Source organism: Cyprinodon tularosa, unplaced genomic scaffold (genome assembly GCF_016077235.1).
Source record: "Cyprinodon tularosa strain WSP-4 unplaced genomic scaffold, ASM1607723v1 ctg30, whole genome shotgun sequence".
NCBI classification, from domain to species: domain Eukaryota; kingdom Metazoa; phylum Chordata; class Actinopteri; order Cyprinodontiformes; family Cyprinodontidae; genus Cyprinodon; species Cyprinodon tularosa.
The window spans coordinates 7337758-7359255 of record NW_024039008.1 but is presented as its reverse complement, the minus strand read 5'-3'; the positions used below and the strand labels follow the sequence as shown (position 1 = coordinate 7359255).

Sequence of the window (21498 nt, the reverse complement as noted above, 5' to 3'; positions counted from 1 at the left end):
GGGGGCCGATTATATCGTGCATCCCTAGTTCTGGCCCCTGTGTAGACCTTAGATCAGGGGTAACCAATTAAAAATCATCTGGGTCCAAATAAAGAAAATCAGCAACCATTAAAGGTCCGGAGACGTTTTTAATTATAATCTGTTACTTTAAACATAATTTCACAGTGAAATAAAATTAGGTTTTTATGCATCCATATTATACATTGAATTTTTTTAATAAAAAAATGAAAATATTTTTTGAAGTAGAGAATAGCAATTGTCTAGTTTTGTATATAGACAATTTCCTGATTCAGATGTTTTATAAAACACCTGAACTGACCGTTTTTTCTTTTTTTTCTTTTTTCTGTCTTAATGTTGGCAGTGGGCTTCATGCTGCCCTGCAGGGCTTTAAACCTCGGTTCGAATGGAGACAAAGCCATTCTCAAGCACATATCAAGGTGCCTATTTTGAGATTGGCTTGATGTTTATTTTTGATTCTGTTCATGTTGGAGAATCCTGTTTCACAGCAGCAGGTTGAGCCAAACACACCAGCAGTCCACACTTTCTCTGCTCTCTTTTTCTCATCATCTTCTCCTTCTTTCCCATCGCCCGGCTTGCCACAGGTTTGCCTGCTGTGTCTAAAGTAGGGTTGTCACGATACTAAACTTTTCAACTCGATACCGATACTAAGGAAAATATTCAATTCAATTCAATTCAGTTTATTTATATAGCGCCAAATTCACAACACATGTCATCTCAAGGCACTTTACAGTTCAACCAGATCATACAGTCAAATTTATACAAAGTTTTCTATCTAAGGAAAACCAGTTGATTGCATTGACTCATTGACTCAAATACAATCCCTCACACTAAGCATGCTTGTAGCGACAGTGGAGAGGAAAAACTCCCTTTTAACAGGAAGAAACCTCCAGCAGAACCAGGCTCAGTGTGAGCGGCCATCTGCCAAGGCCGACTGGGGTTCAAGGAGACAGAAGCAGAGATGCAAGCAGCTGTAAAAGGCGGCCCCGTCCAGGAAACACACAGCCAGGCAGACGAGCTCCAAGGCAGCTCCCATGCCAGAGGATGAAGAGAGCACATCCACCCAGCCACGGCCAGAGAAACAGGACCACACCTGAAGACAGGCCGATCTCCAACATCTACAAACAAGGGTGTTGATGGAAGCAGCACAGCTGATGTTTCTTTCCTGGATGACGTCACAGCCAAACAGGAACAGACGAGGCAAAGCTACTCTGAGGAAAAGCAGAGAGAGCAGAAGGTTAGAGATTGAACAAACAGATTCTGCAGAATAGGAGAACAGAGAGAGGATGAAGCAGAATGATGAAATGGGGGTCCCTATGTCCTCCAAAAGTCTAAGCCTATAGCAGCATAAATATAGAGAGAGAGCTCAGGATAACCTGAGCCACCCTAACTATAAGCTTTATCAAAAAGGAAAGTTTTAAGCCTAGTCTTAAAAGTAGACAGAGTGTCTGCCTCACGGACTAAAATTGGTAGTTGGTTCCACAGGAGAGGAGCCTGATAACTAAAAGATCTGCCTCCCATTCTACTTTTAGAAATTCTAAGAACCACTAGTAAACCTGCAGATTGAGAGCGAAGTGCTCTGTTAGGAACATAAGGAACAATCAGATCTCTGATATAAGATGGAGCTTGGCCATTTAAGGCTTTATATATGAGAAGGAGGATTTTAAATTCTATTCTTGATTTAACAGGAAGCCAATGAAGAGAAGCCAGGATAGGAGAGATATGATCTCTCTTTTTAATTTTCATCAGAACTCTGGCTGCAGCATTTTGGATCAGCTGAAGGCTTTTAACTACAGTTTGTGGACTTCCTGATAGTAAAGAATTACAATAGTCCAGCCTTGAAGTAACAAATGCATGGACTAGTTTCTCAGCATCACCCCTGGACAGGAGATTTCTAATTTTTGCAATGTTCCTCAGATGAAAGAAGGAAATTCTAGAAACCTCTTTGATCTGGGATTTAAATGACAGGTCCTGATCAAAAATAACACCAAGATTTTTTACTTTATTATCTGAAATCCGTTTAATCCCATCCAAATGAAGTGACTGGCTAATCAGCTTCTTTTTCAGAGACTCTGGTCCAAAGACTATAACTTCTGTTTTGTCTGCATTCAGAAGCAGAAAGTTAAGAGTCATCCAGGTTTTTATGTCTTCAAGACATGCTTGTAATCTATGTAATGGGTTAGCTTCATCTGGATTTATAGAAAGATATAGCTGGGTATCATCAGCATAACAGTGGAAATGAAGCCCATGCTGTCTAATAACTCTACCAATTGGGAGCATGTATAAAGTAAAGAGAATTGGTCCTAGCACTGATCCCTGTGGTACTCCACAGGTAACCTTTGAGTGTGTTGAAGATCTATCATTAACATAAACAAACTGAATTCGATCAGATAGATAGGATTTAAACCAGTCTAGTGCTGTTCCTTTAATTCCAACAAAATATTCAAGTCTTTCTAAAAGAATATTATGGTCAACTGTATCAAATGCAGCACTAAGATCCAACAGGACGAGCACAGATACAAGTCCATTATCTGAGGCCATGAGAATATCATTAGTGACTTTCACCAGAGCTGTTTCAGTGCTATGATGAGCTCTAAAGCCAGACTGAAACTCTTCAAAAAGTTCATTATGGTGTAAGTGGTCGCAAACTTGTTTGGCAACTACTTTCTCAAGAATTTTGGATAAGAAAGGAAGATTGGATATAGGTCTATAATTAACCAAGTCATCTGGGTCAAGAGACGGTTTCTTAAGCAGAGGTTTAATTACAGCAACCTTAAAAGCTTTAGGTACATATCCCTGTAACAGAGATAGATTAATCACATCTAAAATGGAGGAGGAGATCAAAGGGAATACCTCCTTAAATAACCTGGTTGGAACTGGATCTAACATACAAGTTGAAGGCCTAGATGAAGACAATAATTTTGCTAATTCAGAAAGTTCAACTGGATCAAAGCAGTCTAAACCCGGTTCAGATTCCATGACTACCTCAGGTACAATCGCGGATAGAGGAGTGCTTATGATCTTATTTTTAATAAGATCAATCTTATTTATAAAGAATCCCATAAAATCATTGCTGTTAAGAGCAGGTGGAATGGACGGTTCAACAGAGCTATGGCTCTGGGTGAGTTTGGCAACTGTATTAAAAAGAAATCTAGGATTATTCTTATTCTCCTCTATTAATGAGGAGAAGTATGCTGCTCTTGCTTTACAAAGGGTCCTCTTATACAGCAGTAAACCATTTTTCCAGACTAGGAAGGACTCCTGCAGGCCTGTGGAGCGATATTTTCTCTCCAGTTTCCTAGCATTTTGCTTCAAAGTACGCAGCTCTGCATTAAACCAAGGAGCAAGCTTTCTATTTTTAACGGTTTTCATTTTCAAAGGAGCTGCGTTGTCTAAGGCAGTACGCAGAGAACTAGCAACCCCATCAACAAAATCATCAACCTGTGAAGGGGAATAAGCTATACTTTTGCACTCTGCAGCACTGCTCAGCGACACAGAGGAGAGAGAAAGTGAAGCCGATTCTTTAAAATTTATAACTGCACTATCTGATAAAGATCTACTAAAATTGAACCTTCTTTTGGGGGAGGAGAACTCTGTTAAAGTAATCCTGAAGGTTATTAGAAAGTGGTCAGAGAGGACAGGGTTGTGAGGAAATACTGTTATTTCTTCACATTCTATGCCATATGTCAGCACAAGATCCAAAGTATGAAGATGAGAATGTGTGGGACTATTCACATTTTGAACAAAGCCAATAGTGTCTAAGATAGCATTAAAGGCTGCTCTTAAGCTATCGCCTTCAATGTCAGCATGGATGTTAAAATCTCCCACTATGATGACCCTGTCAGTATTTAATACCAAATCAGAAAGGAACTCTGAAAACTCATCTAAAAATTCAGAGTAAGGACCTGGCGGACGATACAAAGTTACAAAAAGAAGAGGTTTTCTTGCCTTGAAATTTGGATGAGGGAAATTAAGGGTTAAATGTTCAAAAGAGTTGTAGGTATTAACTGTTTTGGGAGTAATCAGTAAGTCAGACTGGAAGATTGTTGCTACTCCTCCTCCTCGCCCAGAACTTCTGGGTATGTGAAAATTTAAATGGCTTGAAGGAGTTGCCTCGTTTATGCTCACATAATCCTCTTGCTGCAGCCAGGTTTCTGTAAGGCAAAACAAGTCAATGTGATTATCACAAATCAAGTCATTAACTAGCAGACTTTTAGAGGAAAGCGATCTTATGTTAAACAGACCGCATTTAATTGTTTTAACTTTTTCCCCAATTGGAGTTATTTTGATTTTAATTAGATTATCATGATTTACTCCTTTGGGAATCTTTGCTAATTTATTAGATTTTGGTCGTGGGCAAGACACTGTCTGGATGGAGTAAAGAGTGGGTAACAGTAGAGAAGCTGCAGAGATGTGTGTTAAACTACAACTCTGCTTCCTGGTCTGCACCCTGGGTGGTCAGGGTTTTGGAGGACTAATAAATGTGGCCAGATTCCTAGAAAGAAGAGCTGCACCATCCAAAGTGGGATGGATGCCGTCTCTCCGAATCAGACCAGGCTTTCCCCAAAAGGATTGCCAATTATTAATGTAGCCCACGTTGTTTTCAGGACACCACCTAGACAACCAGCGGTTGAATGACGACATGCGGCTAAACATGTCATCACTGGTCAGATCAGGGAGGGGACCAGAGAAAATTACGGAGTCCGACATTTTTTTGGCAAACTTACACACCGAAGCAACACTAATTTTAGTGACCTCCGATCGGCGTAACCGGGTGTCATTACCACCAGCGTGAATAACAATCTTACTGTATTTAACCTTATCCTTAGCCAGTAGTTTCAGGTAGGATTTGATGTCGCCCGTTCTGGCCCCCGGCAAACATTTGACTATGGTCCCTGGTGTCTCTAATGCCACGTTTCTGACTATGGAGCTGCCAATCACCAGAGTGGGCTTCTCAGTGGGTGTGTCACTGAGTGGGGAAAACCGGTTAGAAACGTGAACGGGTTGGTGGTGACCAGTGGGCAGAGATCCACGACTACGCTTTCTGCGTACAGTTACCCAATCGCCTGGCTGCTCAGGCACTTTTGGAGGAGAGCTACGTGGGGGGCCTACTTTAACTCCTGGATGTTCAACAGCCTGAAGCCTGGATTCTAACTCTGACACCCTCGCCTCCAAAGCTACAAAAATACTACACTTATTACACATCCCATTATCACTAAAGGAGGCAGAGGAATAACTGAACATCTGACACAGAGAGCAGGAGAGAGGAGAGGAAGAAGGAAGAGTTGGAAAAGAGAGGGTTTTCGATACTCGATACCATTTTCGATACCACAATTAAAAACAAAGACTCCAAAATTCAACAGAAATATTTTCATTAATAAATAAAATACAATTAATCGATACAATAAACAATAAGAACAATATTTTGAGGTTTTTTGCTGTGCACAATATTAAGCAAGCTTGATAAAAACTTACAAAACTAAAATTAAGTGTTCCTTCCTTGGCTATGCTTTGCACACATAATTATGGCACCTCTTACAAAAAAAAGTCTGAAACAGTGCACAGAATTATTCAATCACACAGTGTTCTGAAAGTGCATTGTCCTCTACTCTGCACTTTAGATGAATGACTGCTTAGGTGCTTTAAAAAACGAGTATTGTATCCAGATACAACGTTTCAGTATCGATACTTTTTTGAGTATCGATACTTTTGACAACCCTAGTCTAAAGTAGCTAGCAGCAACAACCCAGACTGACAGCAGCTCATTGGATAAGTTGTATACTTATCCTGTTTACCATATTAACAGGAGAAGCGACGCAGGTGAAGTTAAACACTTTCGACGGACAACATGTAGTAATTTATCAATGTTTTAAATCCGGTTGGGTCCAGATTAACCAGCAGGTGGTACAGGATCTGGACCGCGGGGCGCTAATCTGTGACCTCTGCTTTAGATCGATGCTGTTATTAGTCAGACCTATAGGGTTCAGTCTAAAGTTTGGGGGATGTTAAAAGAAATTTGGATGTTAGGAGGGAAATGTTTGGGATCCCATAGTGGTAACAGTCCTAAATAGAGGAAACATTTCCTTTGTTTTATTTATTTATTTTAGCTTTAGCATCTTTTTTTTTAGATTTTTTTTCTTTCTCGCCAACCTAAAAATTAAAATTCTGAAAATTTTTTTTTTGTTTCGAGATAGTACACTTTTTTTTTTTTTTTTTTTATACCAGTGGATTAATTAAAATGAGATCTACAGGCAGGGGAAATGGCCCAGAGGTTTAAACAGCTGTAATCTGCTGAATATGATCAGCTAGTTTGATCTATTTAGCTTGGAGCGGTAAAAAGCAAGCTAGCTGTCATTTACAGGCAGCTTTTAGGTATGTCTAGGAACCAGTGGTGCTAAAGCTAACCTGTGATTCAGTGTTACTTAGAACAGATGTTTCTAAAGCTTGGTTTTGTCCTCTGAGGCTATACCACGCTACTGCGGGGGTGGGGGGGGGGACTTCTCTCTCTGCTGAGATTCACCTTCAATTCAGCCGTCAATTTTCCAACAAACGCTGACTTTTGATGACAGCTTGATGCCCATGTTTAGCCTAACTGCTCAGTAGGTGGAGAGAGATTTCCAGCAACACACAGTCCTTCCATACTGTCAAAAATGTTGAGTTCTTGGAATGCTTTTTATCTGACAGCCACACTGAACACAAAGAAAAGAGCGCCATGCTAAACAGTTAAGCTAAAGGCCTGAGCGCATAACTAAAGGAGAGGACCTCAAAGTTTTTAGATGAGAACAAGGAAAGTAAGTAGAAGGTCTGTGGTTATGGAGAACATGATGCAGTTAAAAGATGTTTGAAAAGGGACAAGTAATAAAAGATCCTCTGTATTCTTCCTGTTCCTTCATTGTTCATAAAAATAAAGGGAAATGTTTGTATCATGACATGAATTAAATACATAAATTATCTGTATATAAAAAAAAAAAAGCAGATGATGTCGACAAGGTCAGCCACTATGCTTTAGGTGACGATTTATTTATATTTTCTTAAATCACATTCAGTTTTCCGGTGAGATCAGAGTAGCAAAGGCTAAAAGGGGAGGGAAAAGAGCGCAGTTAAGTTTGACAGGTTTTATTTTTTTAATTCAAAACAAACTTTTAATGAAATATTTTTGCCAAGAATAAAGCTGAAAAAATCTGATCAGTTTGTCAAAAGATGGTTTAACTGTGAAGGCCAATTTATGCTTCTGACGCATAGCCTCCGTCAACTCTGTCTCTACGCAAAACAAAATCCTGCCTACCCGTCGGACGGTCGCAAACCCGCGCAGACCTCAAGCGGAAGTGCACAGACAAAAAGCAGCTTTGATAGGTCCTTGGTATGTCTTTCTGAATGTCTGTGTGGTCGTTCTTGTCGATATGTTGCTGGGGCCCGAAATTTTTTTTAAAAACAGAGGATTACTACAATTGACAACTATGACGAAAGGGTAATCGTGGAGGTTTGGAAGTACAACCACTTGTACGATGCCTCAGACAAATTATATAAAGATGCTAAGGTCTCTGCCAAAACGAAGTTCTCGTGAGCATCTGCCGAAGTTCTCGAATAGAAGTCTAATCTGCCCCTTAGAAGTCTCCTCATAGCTGATACACTAGAGTGCTAACATCAGATCTATGTCATTATGGGCCAATTCTAAAAGCCGATATATCGTCATTGTATTGGAAATGGAAAAAGTTGTACCTGAGCATCCCTAGTAATGTACGTTAATTTAAAAATTTTTATGAGGAAATTCTATGGGAACAAAACTATTTCATTAATCAGAATTCATATAAAACACTTCTAGGTTCTATTTCTAAGCCACCTTTTACCCTGTAGGTTAAACTCTTTGTCAACATCATGCTTCTTTAAAAGCTTTAAATTTGAAATATTTGATATATTTGGGTCTGCTTATCCATATTTATATATATATTGTTTGTGCTATGCATATTTGATGTTTGTTTATTTGAATTAGGACCATGCCTGCATTCATGAAGATGTCAGCTACTTTGCATCGGCTGTCCTAAGGCAGGTAAAAATAGTAAACATCAAACTAGACGCTACAGGAGAGAAGAGAATAGACACAAACAGAAAAGACACAAATAACAAAATGAAAATAAGATTAGGTGAGCAGGACTGTGGACACGTCTGGTTAGTTTTCAACCAACGTTGACCTATAACCTATAATAACACAGCTCCTAACATAGAATAGAATTCAACTTTATTGTCATTACATTGTCACAAGTACAAAGCAACGAAATTCACTCTCTGCTTTTAACTTATCCCTGTGGGGAGCTGTGGGCTGGCATTTTTATGGAGCCCGGGGAGCAGTCTGGGGTTAAGGGTCTTACTCGGGGACCCAAAGTGGGTGTGAGAGGGACTTGAACTCAGAACCTACGGGATTTAAATGCAATGCTCTAACCACTAGGCCACCATTCCCCTGAGCTGGCAGTGTGTTACATTCCTCTGATGGATGCAGCCATGTGGTCCTTCGCCACTCAACATTACAGTCTCCTCTGATTAAAGCTCAGATTTTTATTCCATTAATGTTTTTCTGCTTATTAAAGAAGCAAGTTCATTTAAAACTTAAAAACAAATCCATAAATATCTCATAACGATCAAATTCTAAAACCTTGGATTTAAACTGTTACAGTTATGACAACAAAAAGGCTTTTTGTGTAGGATTTTTAGAGTTTTCTTGAAGAGGCTTGAGGGGTTTCAGAATGGCCTTTGTAGTGTGAGACCATGTGGTATGGCAGTAGTTTATATGGCTAAATATGATGCCAAGCATATAAGGTTTTGCTGATTCTAAAGTTAGAGATGATTTTATGTTTAAAGTTTGATAGATTAAGCCTCATTATACTTGAGATTTGCTTTACATGCTGATTGAAATTTTAGTTTTGAATCAAAGACCACTCCAAGATAATCAAAGTGTTCAGTCACATCCAAACCCTCTCCATTGATTAACACGGATGGTTCATCGCCCCCTACTGGCTGTCGGGTGAAAAATAAACAGGCTGTCGAACATCCGCCCTAACCCCTAAATCCCTCAATCACTATATAGAGCGGAGACTACAGGGTTTCTGCAGGTCAATAAATTATTATTTTTCAAATTAAAGCCTTAATTGGTGTTAAAATTCATTAAATGTGATTATCATAGCATTTAAATGCTTTATTTTAAAAAAGGTACATACATTTATAAAAACAATTTTGTCAGATATAACTGGTTCTGGTTGATCTTAAAGCCGTATGCTCGGAAAAGAGGCTCGAGGTGGAGCAAAAGCTAGAGAATGGGAAACTACAAATTTCAACAAAATTTGCTGGAAAACGAGAAATTCGGGAAATGCAAAAATAAAGGTTTCTACTTCACAGATTTCACCTATTGTGGGTTCTTTTTGGAACGTAAACCCAGCAATAAACGAGGGTTCACTATATATATATATATATATATATATATATATATATATATATATATATATATATATATATATATATATATATATATATATATATATGTATGTATGTATATACATATTTATATATGTATATATATATATATATATATGTATGTATGTATATACATATTTATATATGTATATATATATATATATATATATATATATGTATGTATATACATATTTATATATGTATATATATATATATATATATATATATATGTATGTATATACATATTTATATGTATGTATATATATATATATATATATATATGTATGTATATATATATATATATATATATATTAGGGGTGGAACGGTTCACAAAATCCACGGTTGGGTTCGATTCACGGTTTCTGGTCACGGTTTTCGGTTCGATTCGATACATGTTGATTGTTACACCGAAATTCCATAAAAAATTATGAAATTAATGAAAAAATCCCCCAAAAAATAATGGATTGTAATTATTTTAAATGATCCGCGGAAACCCTGGATCATTTCCGTATGTTTTGCTGCTTTGAATTTAATCATCTGGCGCATGCTCTCTAACCTGACAACAGCCAGATGCATGTCTCGCTCATGTCTCGTTCCGCCTGCATCTGGCTGTTGTCAGGTTACATGCTCTCTTCCATCTCCAAGGAACTCAGAGGGGAGCAGACGAAGCCACAGTGGAGGCTGTAGGCTTTGCTTTGAGCAGCCGGTCTGGAGCGCAGCAGGGGTTGCTGACGGAGTATAAGGGGTTTCAGGGTTAGCATGACATGTTGCTGTTAGCATAAACAAAACGTGTTGCACAATGCTTGCACACTGTTGCACTTTTATCCACAACTTTCTTTCCGCCGTCATCGTAGGTCACTCTAAATGCAAAGCGCTCCCATACAGCAGACCTATAAAGTGCTGCTGGCGCGTCTTCCAACTCCTGTTCTTTCCCACTCGCCATACCCACACAATTCTCCACAACAGATTTTTTTCTGCTGCACCCAGCTAATCTGCTTCGCTTCTTCTTCTTCTTGTTTACTACTGGCGGTTGGCTTTGGTCGCAGTACCACCACCTTCTGCTCTGGAGTGTAATCGCTTCCTCTATGAGAAAAAGGAGCAGCGCATGAACCGAACTGAACACACACGAACCGAACCGAGACAGTCGAACCGAACGGTTCGGACGGTTTTCATAAATCGTCCCATCCCTAATATATATATATATGTGACCCCGCCCATGAGAACCCGGCTAAAGTCGCAACGTCTAATTATTCAATAAAGGTCGTCAAAGCTGTCATATCGATAAAAATGTCAAAATTGTGCTATATGAGATTATTGCTGTAAATGATAGATTAAGTACTGAGGTTTATGGATGGCTTGTTTAAAAGTCAATTTCTAACATGATAAATAGCGTATTTTGTGATTTTATAAACCTTACATCGTGTTGTTTTTGCTAAAAATTTCCGGAAGTTTGATGCATTCGCGCTGCTTTTTCTATGATCTTTGGGATTATTTTATGTGTACAAACAACGGTTAAATTGGGTGTGGTTTGGTTTAGGCACTGCATTTCTATTGAAAGACTTGTGTTTTCTATCATTAAAAAGTGTACAAACTTGTGTGGTAAAACTCCTCAAGTTAGTCAAATCAGTTCGCTAGTTTGGTTTCAGTCACTGTCTACTCCCTGCTTCCATTCCTCTGCTCGTTGTTTCCCCTGACCCCATCTTATGACTCTCCATGACTTGAGCAAAATGCAAAGTGACATTATGTGATACTATTAAATTACTACTACTACTACTACGACTACTACTGTTGCGGCGAACGCCCCTTTTGTTTACATCAGCTGTTTAAGCGTGAGCGCGCAGTTTACCTGTGTGCAATCAATCAGTCAATCAAAAGGTGAGACAAACTTCCTAGTTCAAGCAGAGGATCGCAGCATGAAAATAAAAAGCCCCTGTTTACTCGGGCAGTGGAAGAAGCTGTGCAAAATGTGTATTAAGGAAGCAAAGGACTGAACAGACAGCCGGTAAGCTTGCATTTCTGTTGTGAAAAGAATTTATGCGCCGCGCTGATGAGGCGTTGAGACGTGCGGGAAATGTTTGTTTGTAGTTTTAAGCTTATAAATACTCACACGGTACGTCATGAAAATTTTGGCTTGTAAGTCTTGCTTGCTTGCTTTATTTGGTTGGAAAAAATTCTGGTGTAACTTTTTTTTTCAGTGATTTAACATTGCGGTTGAACAATCCAAATTAATGTGTTTGTGAAACTGTTGCACGGGGTAATTTTTGCATCTTTCTTCTGTGTGTGATTAAAATAGACTTCTAACAGTTAAAATGAAATTTCATAGTCTATGTTATGCATATTTAAAACAAACTAAAAATCACTCACTGGTTATTTATTATTGCTATTTAAGAATTCATGTAATCTATGGAGTTAAATAACCTCCATAAATCTGCTTCGGTTAAAATGCGTTAATACGTTTTTTGATGCATTTTTTATGATAATTAAAAACTAAATGGTCTTAATTTAAAGTTAAAAACATAGTCTATTTTCATAAATATATTTAATGTTGCATTTCTCAGAACTATTACAATTTGCTATATGGTAAATGCTTGGTTTGGTTTCATTTCTTTCAAAGGTTTTTCACCTGCTTAATTAAATTATTCTGTAAACCTGTAAACAACACAAGAAGAAGAATAAAAAAGGGAAAAATGAAACAACAGTTTGGTCATTGAGTGGAATCCAGTTTAATGTTCAGCTTAATACAACCCTTCAAGTGTGGGAATAGCACAGCAAAGATCAGCAAACTACTACTACTACTACTACTACTAATAATAATAATAATAATAATAATGAAATAACATGACTACATGATCTGATAGTAACATCATGGTATTGTGTTATGCAACTGCTTACATAATCAGCTTCATCTGGTACCACCTAGACATTCATTTAGTGTAATTTGTATGCTTTTTCGCCATGATCATCATACTAAATAGATCCATTTTTATTAAACATGAACATTTTTATATACATCTGTTGGATATTACTTGAAAAAGCAGAATCTAAACTTGAATTTGGTGTATGACACACTGCCAGGATAATTGTGATTCCAAGATGCATCAGTGTTGAAAGTATTTTTAGTTTAGAATTTTGAGTTCCAAATCTTTACATTGGAATTTCTCAAAAGTCAGTTTTTCTGAACCCGTATGCAGCACAATCTTTGATATGGCCCTACTCTGTGAATTTTAGAGATATCAATCTGAATTTTTCAGAAAACATTCTTAACATTGTGTAGAATGGTTTTATACATTAAGTTGAGATTCACCAAAAAATGACTTTAGCTGGGTTTTCATAGGCAGGGTCACATATATATATATATGTATATGAGAGTCATGTGTACTTGTTGATGACATTAAATAATGTTTTAAGAGCATTTAAAAGCATTAAATTAGAGTTGCTCATTCCTCTATAAACCCTGGACTATATAGTGGACTTTATAGTGAACTCCGTTAACTGACCATTTGGACAGATGATCACCTTTTCGCTCCCCGTTGGTCACGTAACTCATGTGACCAACCGTCTTTGCGTCTTTGTCGCCGCCACAACCAATCCCATGGTGCTTTGCAAGGAGAGCTCTCGCAAAGCAATCTGGGATATATCTGCTCATTAAGTGACCATGGATGATCACTGCTTTTGAAGATGCATTGTTGGAGTCCACTACTTTTTCATCCACTAGACGTTCAGTCACTCATCTAAAATGGCATAACCGCTAATTTTATGCCCTATATAGTGATTAGGGTAGACGTTCAGAAAACGGCCGCATACTGTTTTTTTGATTTTTCTCATTTAATATAATGAATCAAATAAGAAATAGAATAAAATAAAAAAATAGAATAATGTATTTAATAAATATATAAAATAAGAAATAAAGGTATTTAAAAACCAGCATAATTGTTTCTGTTTATATTCATAAATAAAGATAGAGTGAGGAAATTCAATCTGTTTTTAAGGGGTTGTCTCTTTATGTTGCCATTTTTAGGTCCACATGCTGAAATGTTCAGGAAACCCTTTGTTGCAGTATCAGTCTTATTCAGAACATCTTCTACATGGAATTCCTCCTCCTGCTTTAGAGCAGCCTGCAGCATAAAGAAAGGTTTGGGTAGTTTTAGAGCACATGTTTATGTCTGAGCTGAGCTGCTGTGGGAGTCTGACCAACACGATAACTCCACCCTGCTGTAGCCTCGACTGGTTTCCTCTGATTGGTTTAGCAGGATACAGCCCCCTGACCGAGGAGAAAAAAACGGACAAAAATGAACAGAATTTCCAGGAAACCTCTGGACACTCATTACTGTGTCCTCCTGTTTGGACAGCAGAAATGAAAATACTGTAAGAATGACTGTTTTGATTCTTTAACCCATTTAGGCCTAAAACGCCTGGAAAAAACACCTTAAAAACCTATGGCCGATTTTAAAAAATACCCCTAAAACCTGAAGTTTTTCTGTAAATTCAGCAACTGTGTCAACGCCTAAATTATTGATATCTCAGCTTCTGTAGCAGATAGAACTCAAAATATATTTTATCTTTGAAATTCTTCCAAAAAAAAAATGTGAAAAGCAGTAATCAAAAAAAAAAAAATTCAACCTTTTATTTTTTCCATATGTGATCATGTCTTCATTGAGAATGTGCAATATAAAACGTTTTCAAAATAAAGAACAAACATTACATAAATAACTATCTGATGATTACTTATTAACAGTATTATTATGCATAATAATGCATATGTCTGTGTTATAAATTGCATACAACCTACCTCCAGATGGCCACAAATCTGTCCCGGGACATATTTTGGGGGAACTGCGTCCTGAAGAGAGGTTTACATACACAGCCCAATAAATGTCTTCATCTCCGTCACAGTCACGGGTGACCACTTTGCCATCTTTGCTCTTGTTGGAGTTTGGTTTGTTTGGTCACTGTACCTATTCGTCTCGGTAACTAGATGCATCCAAAGTTCTTCATTAAAAATATGCTCAAATGCCTGCAGCGGTGTGGCGTCTGCAGGCAAATCAACTTTCACTCCAGGTGTGCGGTTGAAAACACTCCGTGCATTGCGGTGGTAGTTCGATTGGTTCAGCGCGTTCAAAGTCATCATTTTCATCTATACCGTCATCAAAGCCGACACACTCCTCAAAATCACTGCCTTCCGACAACTCTTCTCTGTCAAACTCCTCCATGTTTGCTTGAAAAAAACTTCTTTCTTCTTGCTTGACTTATATGCTCTCCCGGCGTCAATGGTAGAATGACGCAACAGCACCCCCGGCTTGAATGGTAGAAATGCGGTAATGCTTTCCCGGCCTAAATGGGTTAAAGTGGACCAATTATTCGGTGAAAACAATGTTCAACATCAACATTTGATAAATACTACAGTGCTACCTTTATCAGAAACAATGAGCTTTTGTTTGTCTGTAGTTTTAGTTCTAATTTAACTATAAGGGCCAGAAAATTACCAGCAGTGGAGTCTGAAGGACGAAGCTTGATATTTATCATTCATTTTAAACTCGGTTTATAATTAGAATAACCGAGCAAACATTCAGTCTGCTGTATCAGGTGCTTTACATGTTTTACCAAAGTCTTTATTCTGAAGGTGTGGGGGCCTTTATTTTCCTGTGACAAAGTGCTGCCATCAGTTACATGTAGCAGAAGCCTGCAGTACACCAGAACACTTTAAATACTACCAACCTGAGAGCTTTCATCCAGGCCGACATCTGTCCAAGCTTCTCTAGGGCTGAGGGATTACAGGATTTATTATAAAATAGCTCATTATAAGGGGGTGGCGGTGGCACCAAGTATCATAAATCGAATAGATCTGGTATATCACTCAGCCATAAGCAGCCAATCCGTGACCAGTAAACCTTGGGATTGAGCTGATATGGGTGAACACATATCAGACTGAGTATTTATTATGCATAGAAAATCAGGAGCTGAACATAATTCCTCCAAACATTCTTAATGATAGAAATATTTATTTTAATGATGCTGTGATTAAGCTTTATTTGTAACAGTCCAGGTTTTAACACCCTTCTAGACGTGTTTACGTTCTGTAGACCAGATCAGTTCAGCGGCCCGTTTTCTGAAACTGAGGTTCTTAAACTTTTCATCTTGTGATCCACAAAAAGGTTTGAGAGTCGATCATGAACTAAACTGTTGGCTAAAGCCTGGTTTATGCTCAGAAATAGAGGTGTAAAACACATCCATCATGGCGATTCGATTCAGTATCGATTTCCTAACCCAACGATTCGATTATTTCCGATACTCAAGAATACACCACGATACGATTCGATTAATTTTTTTTTTTTTTTTTTTAACACCTTACAGTCTAGACAATGTTTCAAATTGGAAATAAATCAATAATAATAATAATAATAAATCAAGAAATAAATCATGGAATGCTGTAATATCGTTATGCATTTTTCTTTTGAGAAACAACAGCAAATAACAGAAGTAGAAAAGTTGCATCAAAAAATACTGCACAAAATCAGTGCAATGCAATACCTCTGCTCCAGACGTCCCCGCCCCCTCCACAGACGCTCCGCTGCTCCTCTCCCAAATTGTAGCTGACAGCAGACAGTGCTGCAGACAGGAGGCCAGCTTGTTTTGTTTTATGACCGAAACTGCGGAAAACAACTCTTGAAGTTTGATCCCCTAGAGAAGCGAGGTGCGCGAGAACGCTGGGACCCTTTTTCCACCTGGATCTCTGCTCTTTTTGGCCCTCATGTCCCTCCGTCGTCGGACTAAACTCGCCCCCACCTCCTCGCCGCCTCGGCCGTATCTAGACCCACAGCGTGTAGCACAGACCACGCTTCAATATTGAGCATAATTTAAAAATGTCTGTGTCAAGCTCACTGCAACACACTGCTGTAAGAGTATAACCAGGAAGCGAGGTAGGAGAGCAAAATAGGTTTAGCGCCACCGCAGCACGGGAGGGAGAATTACGCCCAGAGGCAAATGGATAAAAATAGACCGGAGAAAAAAAAAAAAAACATGAATCGATTCTCTTGCGGACTTGTCGATGCATCGGATCGTCAGCTGTTGGATCGATGCTTCACTACAAAACTATTATTATTTACAACCCTACTCAGAAACCAGGTCGTCTTGTGTGTCGCAGTTAACGCAGACATGCTCCAATATTTTTTCCAATATTACTCAATATTTTTTTTAAGATTTAATTTTTGTTTTTCTTTTTATCAGATTGAGTTTTACAAAGGTCATTATTTTCAAAATACGTTTCATCGATCACCATATAACTGCCTTCATGCTGATGCTGTTGGTCAGTTGGAGCGGTTCTAGCTACACCAAATCTATTTGTTAGACTTAGATTTATTTCTCATTTTGTTAAACAAGTGTAAAACAAAAAGAAATTTGGTTTGGAACAGCTCTCTGGACAATTTAAAAATTTTTTTAAAGTGCAGCCTTTAAAAATAGTAAAAAATAAATATATATATATAAAAAATAATATAAACATATAATTCTAAATTTACAGTTCTAACAATTTCTTTATTTTTTTATGATAAAACATTGAGTTGAGTGGATAACATCCAAAGGATCAAGAGAGAAAGCTGGTTAGATGTGGGTTTGTTACAATTAATATCATACCGTTTATTTTCCTGAAATAAGTGGGATCCCATTGGCCAATGAGGGACTGAGCTCATAGGTGTCTTGGTTGGATCCAAGTATTTCAGAGCTTTAGACTAATTATAAACCTCGTTTCTGGCAGGCTGGGCTGTGTCCTCCACCAAGTACACTGCAGATATAAACGCACCATTAGGAGCCACACCCAGTTCCTCTCCGAGTGGCTTTTTTTCTGCAGCCCTGCCAGTAACCTGAGGAGGGGAAAGATGAATGGAAAAAATGAGTGAAAGGAAAACTGCACACAGGGAATGTGGGTCAAGGATAACAGGCTGGAAAAAATCAGCATGTTCAGAGTTTTAGAGCTCGGCTTAAAGATTTAATGCATTTCGTTCTGAAGCTGTGATTTTTACCAGAGTTTAACTGGACATCATCGTCCTCCTGCTCTCTGGAAGTGACAGGTTTCACACTTTAAATACAGAGAGAATAAATTCAGGATGAAGCCATGATCTGTGTCAGGAACATCAGACATGAAGCCACTCCGTTCAGTATGGCTGCCTGCTGGACCTGTAAGCGTTTTAACATGCAGGTCACTGCCTCAGCAGGTCAGAGTTTTCCATTTAATGACGTTTAGCTGTGCAGTGTTGTCTGCACAGGCCCAAAGGCTGCTGATGGTCCAGTTTATAACCTACTGTTACACTGTTCTAAAGCCCCTGTCACACCTTGATGATTTAGCCAGCATATGTCTGACGTATGAAAAATCTAGCAATAACGCTGGCATACGTTGGATAAGTTATGGGTCAGTTTGAGCAAACTGAAATACGCTGGCACGTGTTGACATACTGCAAGTACGTTGATTTAAGTACATCCCAACGCATGCCAGCGTGTGCCATATGTGGGCCATAAGTTACAGGTCAGTTATCTGATTGTTGGGATACATCACGAGTAAAGGGCAGATTAGACTTCTGCAACCGCACACATCAAATGTCGCTTGGGTCTGGTCGTGAACCAGTTCTGCTGGTATGCTTCTGCACTAGGGATGGAATGGTTTATGAAAACCGTCCGAACCGTTCGGTTAGACTGTCTCGGTTCGGTTCGCGTGTGTTGCGTTCGGTTCATGCGCTGCTCCTTTTTCTCATAGGCGAAGCGTTTACACTCCAGAGCAGAAGGTGGCAGTGCTGCGACCAAAGCCAACCACCAGTAGTAAATAATAATAAGAAGAAGCGTAGCCGGGTGTAGCAGAAAAAAATCAGTTGTTGTGGAGAATTGTGTGGGTATGGCGAGTGGGAAAGAACAGGAGTTGGAAGACGCGCCAGCAGCACTTTATAGGTCTGCTGTATGGGACCACTTTGCATTTAGAGTGACCTACGATGACGACGGAAAGAAAGTTGTGGATAAAAGTGCAACAGTGTGCAAGCATTGTGCAACACGTTTTGTTTATGCTAACAGCAACATGACCAACATGTCATGCTAACCTGTGGAGACTTCATCCCTGTGAGACAGTTGGCAGCGCAAGGAGGAGAGGGAAAGAGTCAACAGGAAAACTTCAACACCCCGCAGCTTTTATATTTAATTAAAATTTTTAAATTTCAAACAAAGGGACCTAAGTCTGTTTTTGATAGAACCTATGCTTCTTTTTTAAAGATTGTTTGCCAAATAAATTAAACACATGGAACACATGGAACTAGCACTGTCTCCTCTCTTGCAATGTCAGAATCTCACCTACTTTTAACCTACGACTGTCACAATGATGTATCAAATGTCAGACTGCTTTTTTCTTTCAGTTTTAACCTGACTATACAAGACATAATACATTTTCCTAACAATCAACATATAGGCTACCGAATCGAAAATCGTGACCACGAAACCGTGAACCGAACCGAACCGTGGATTTTGTGAACCGTTCCACCCCTGTTCTGCACCATCAGTCTGTAATTTCTAGGGATGCAGAGCAGTTTCCCGCCAAAGTGCAAGGGGGAGCCTATTCGAGAACTCGCGAGAACTTCGGCAGCGCCGGCGGGAGTGTTTACCTCCAAAAAAAACGAACAATGGCTTGTCTGCAAGATGTCACGGTCAAGGAGATGGATCTAGAGTTGCTAGACATCGAAGAGGAACAGGTTCTGATAATAAACTTGGAGGGAATAGAGTTATCTGTGTTTCACTTTAAGCTCCCAAAAACCAAAGCAAGGTTCATCATCAGTTCAAATGTGTCCTACAGAGAGGTCAGCTTCTGTGCAGCGTTCTCAATCCTGACCTCTAAGAAACTTTTTTCTAAATTTCCTCCTATCAGCAAGTTTCTGATCTTCAGTTTTACTAAATCTCCAACCTGCCGATACCAGATTGTGTAGAGGTTGATTAAAGTTAAGGTTTTAAATCTCCAAAAATCTGTCTACCTATGAGAAACATACACGATAAACTGGCGTCACCATAGTCGTCTGTTAATTTGTACCAAACTAATGGTTGATTCTGTTTGCTGCAGGTTCTGAACCCATGGTTTAAAGTCCTGACTGCCTGAACACAGCGGCGGTGTCTGCAGACTTACTGCTGGGGTGAGTGATCCTAGCAGCTTCGGCCGTTAAACCTCCGTTTACAGCAGGTCAATCTGTGCTTCCAGAGGCTCGGCTGTTAAGTAGTTTATGGTAAACAGAGCTGCTCAGACAGGAAGCACCATGGTTGTTGGCTCAATGTGCTTGGTTCAGGTTCAGGTTGATATCTAGGTGGCATTCCTATTTTCCTGTTTCCTATTCCTATAACAATTGTTTAATGAGTGAAAAGTAACTGACAAACTGCTGCAGGATAACCCTGAAATCAGAATGCACCAGGTAAAAATCAGATTTTGGATGCTGTCACCCCAAATGTTAGCACGTCTATGACGTGAGTTTTGTTCCAAAATTGTTTCAAGCAAAGAACATTTTTAATTTAAAGAAAAATGCAATTTAGATATAAAACATTGAAATATTTCATAATCGATTAAAGGTTTTGGGATAAACTTTTTCTCCACTCGCCAAATGCCACTAAATATTTAATTTAGCGAGTTAATGCCAAAGTACCATTCACTGCAAGGTGAGTAAATGTTTTGGACCACAGTAACGCTTCAGTCACATTCTTTCATCTTTTAATTTGAAGAAGAAAGGCTACGCATGTATTTATGGACAATATAAGAAATGAAAATAGTTTGCTGTTTTATGAATGGTTTCATGTAGGGCCACTTGATCAAATAAATGTATTTTGCATTTGCACCTGTAGAAATGTAGAAATTCTACGAAATTCTCAATTACAACTTAATATAGCTAAATTACCTTCTACTGTAATTTTGTTTGCATTTAACATAGTGCCTTAGTGAAATAATATGTTCCTTAAAAATATGAGAACACATTTTGTTTTTTTGGCCATTAAATTATATAAACTTCAACTCCACTTGGCTGGTGAGTCAAAAAGTTCAGAATAGAGTTTAGATTTTTTTTTTAAATAAGAATTTCTAAAAAAACAGTTTGCATTTAAGAAAGAAAAATAATAATTTTGTCCATCAATATGCTCTATCCAGCCTCCTCAAGTGAAAAGTTTTAGTTTCACCTGTTTTATTTTCACAAAAGGTTTTCTTTAAGGAACCTCTGGCTATCCGATAATTAATCGATTTATCAAAAAAGTAAAAAATAATTCATGCAGTTTAGCCTGAAGTTGTAATCTTTATATTTTTGGCTGCTTTGCACCAGAAGTGTTGCAGGAGTCCGTCGCTCATTGGGGTGTTATATACTGGCTTTTTTCATCATTTGGCTTTTTTTTTTACTTGAACCACAGTCAACACTAAAAGCTGTCATAAACCCCTGACATGAAAGTTAAATAGATATTGGTTTCTCTTTTTCCTTTAGAGGCGTTAAATTTTACTCCATCTTGAATCTCATTGCAAATTTTAGCAACAGTTAAAGTTGGTGATATGATGATGATTGATAGTAGTGAGGCAATGTTTAGGGTTAATTTACACCTTTCTGTTTGCATTAGTCACACATTTAATTTTCAGATTTCCGTCTTGTTTTCATCTGTATTTAGTTTAGCAGCTCTGACAGCTGATTGGACGCCAACTCAGATTACTTCATCTCTAACCCCGTATCCCAAAATGAAACCTGCGCCTCACAGCAGCTCTGCTTATGGTCACCTGGTTTCCCTCAGCTTTCTGTTTGTTTGCTGCTCACACCCCTTGCATTTTGACACCCTGTTACTGAGAATAGATTCTCGCAGGCAGCGAACAGATTGTTTCACTGAAGCCGTTGAAAATAACTTGAAAAAAAAGGCTGTAATCTGTGAAACCTGTTCAATTAACGCAGTTTCTTCTGCCCACATGTTCTGAGTGAGACAGCTGTGAGAAACCGGTGATCTTCAGTCATCTCCACCACAAGTTAAATGATTTATTATTGGAGC

General features: G+C 38.6%; 1 protein-coding gene across 1 annotated transcript in view; it reads left to right on the top strand.

Annotated features, from left to right (window-relative positions):
• Positions 1 to 21498, top strand: part of LOC119787635 (F-box-like/WD repeat-containing protein TBL1XR1) — a 62779-nt gene that overhangs the window by 20198 nt on the left and 21083 nt on the right. The window contains exon 2 of the mRNA XM_038291607.1: positions 19562 to 19631. The gene's annotated coding sequence lies outside the window, so the exon portion shown is untranslated. The remainder of the gene's footprint in view (positions 1 to 19561; positions 19632 to 21498) is intronic.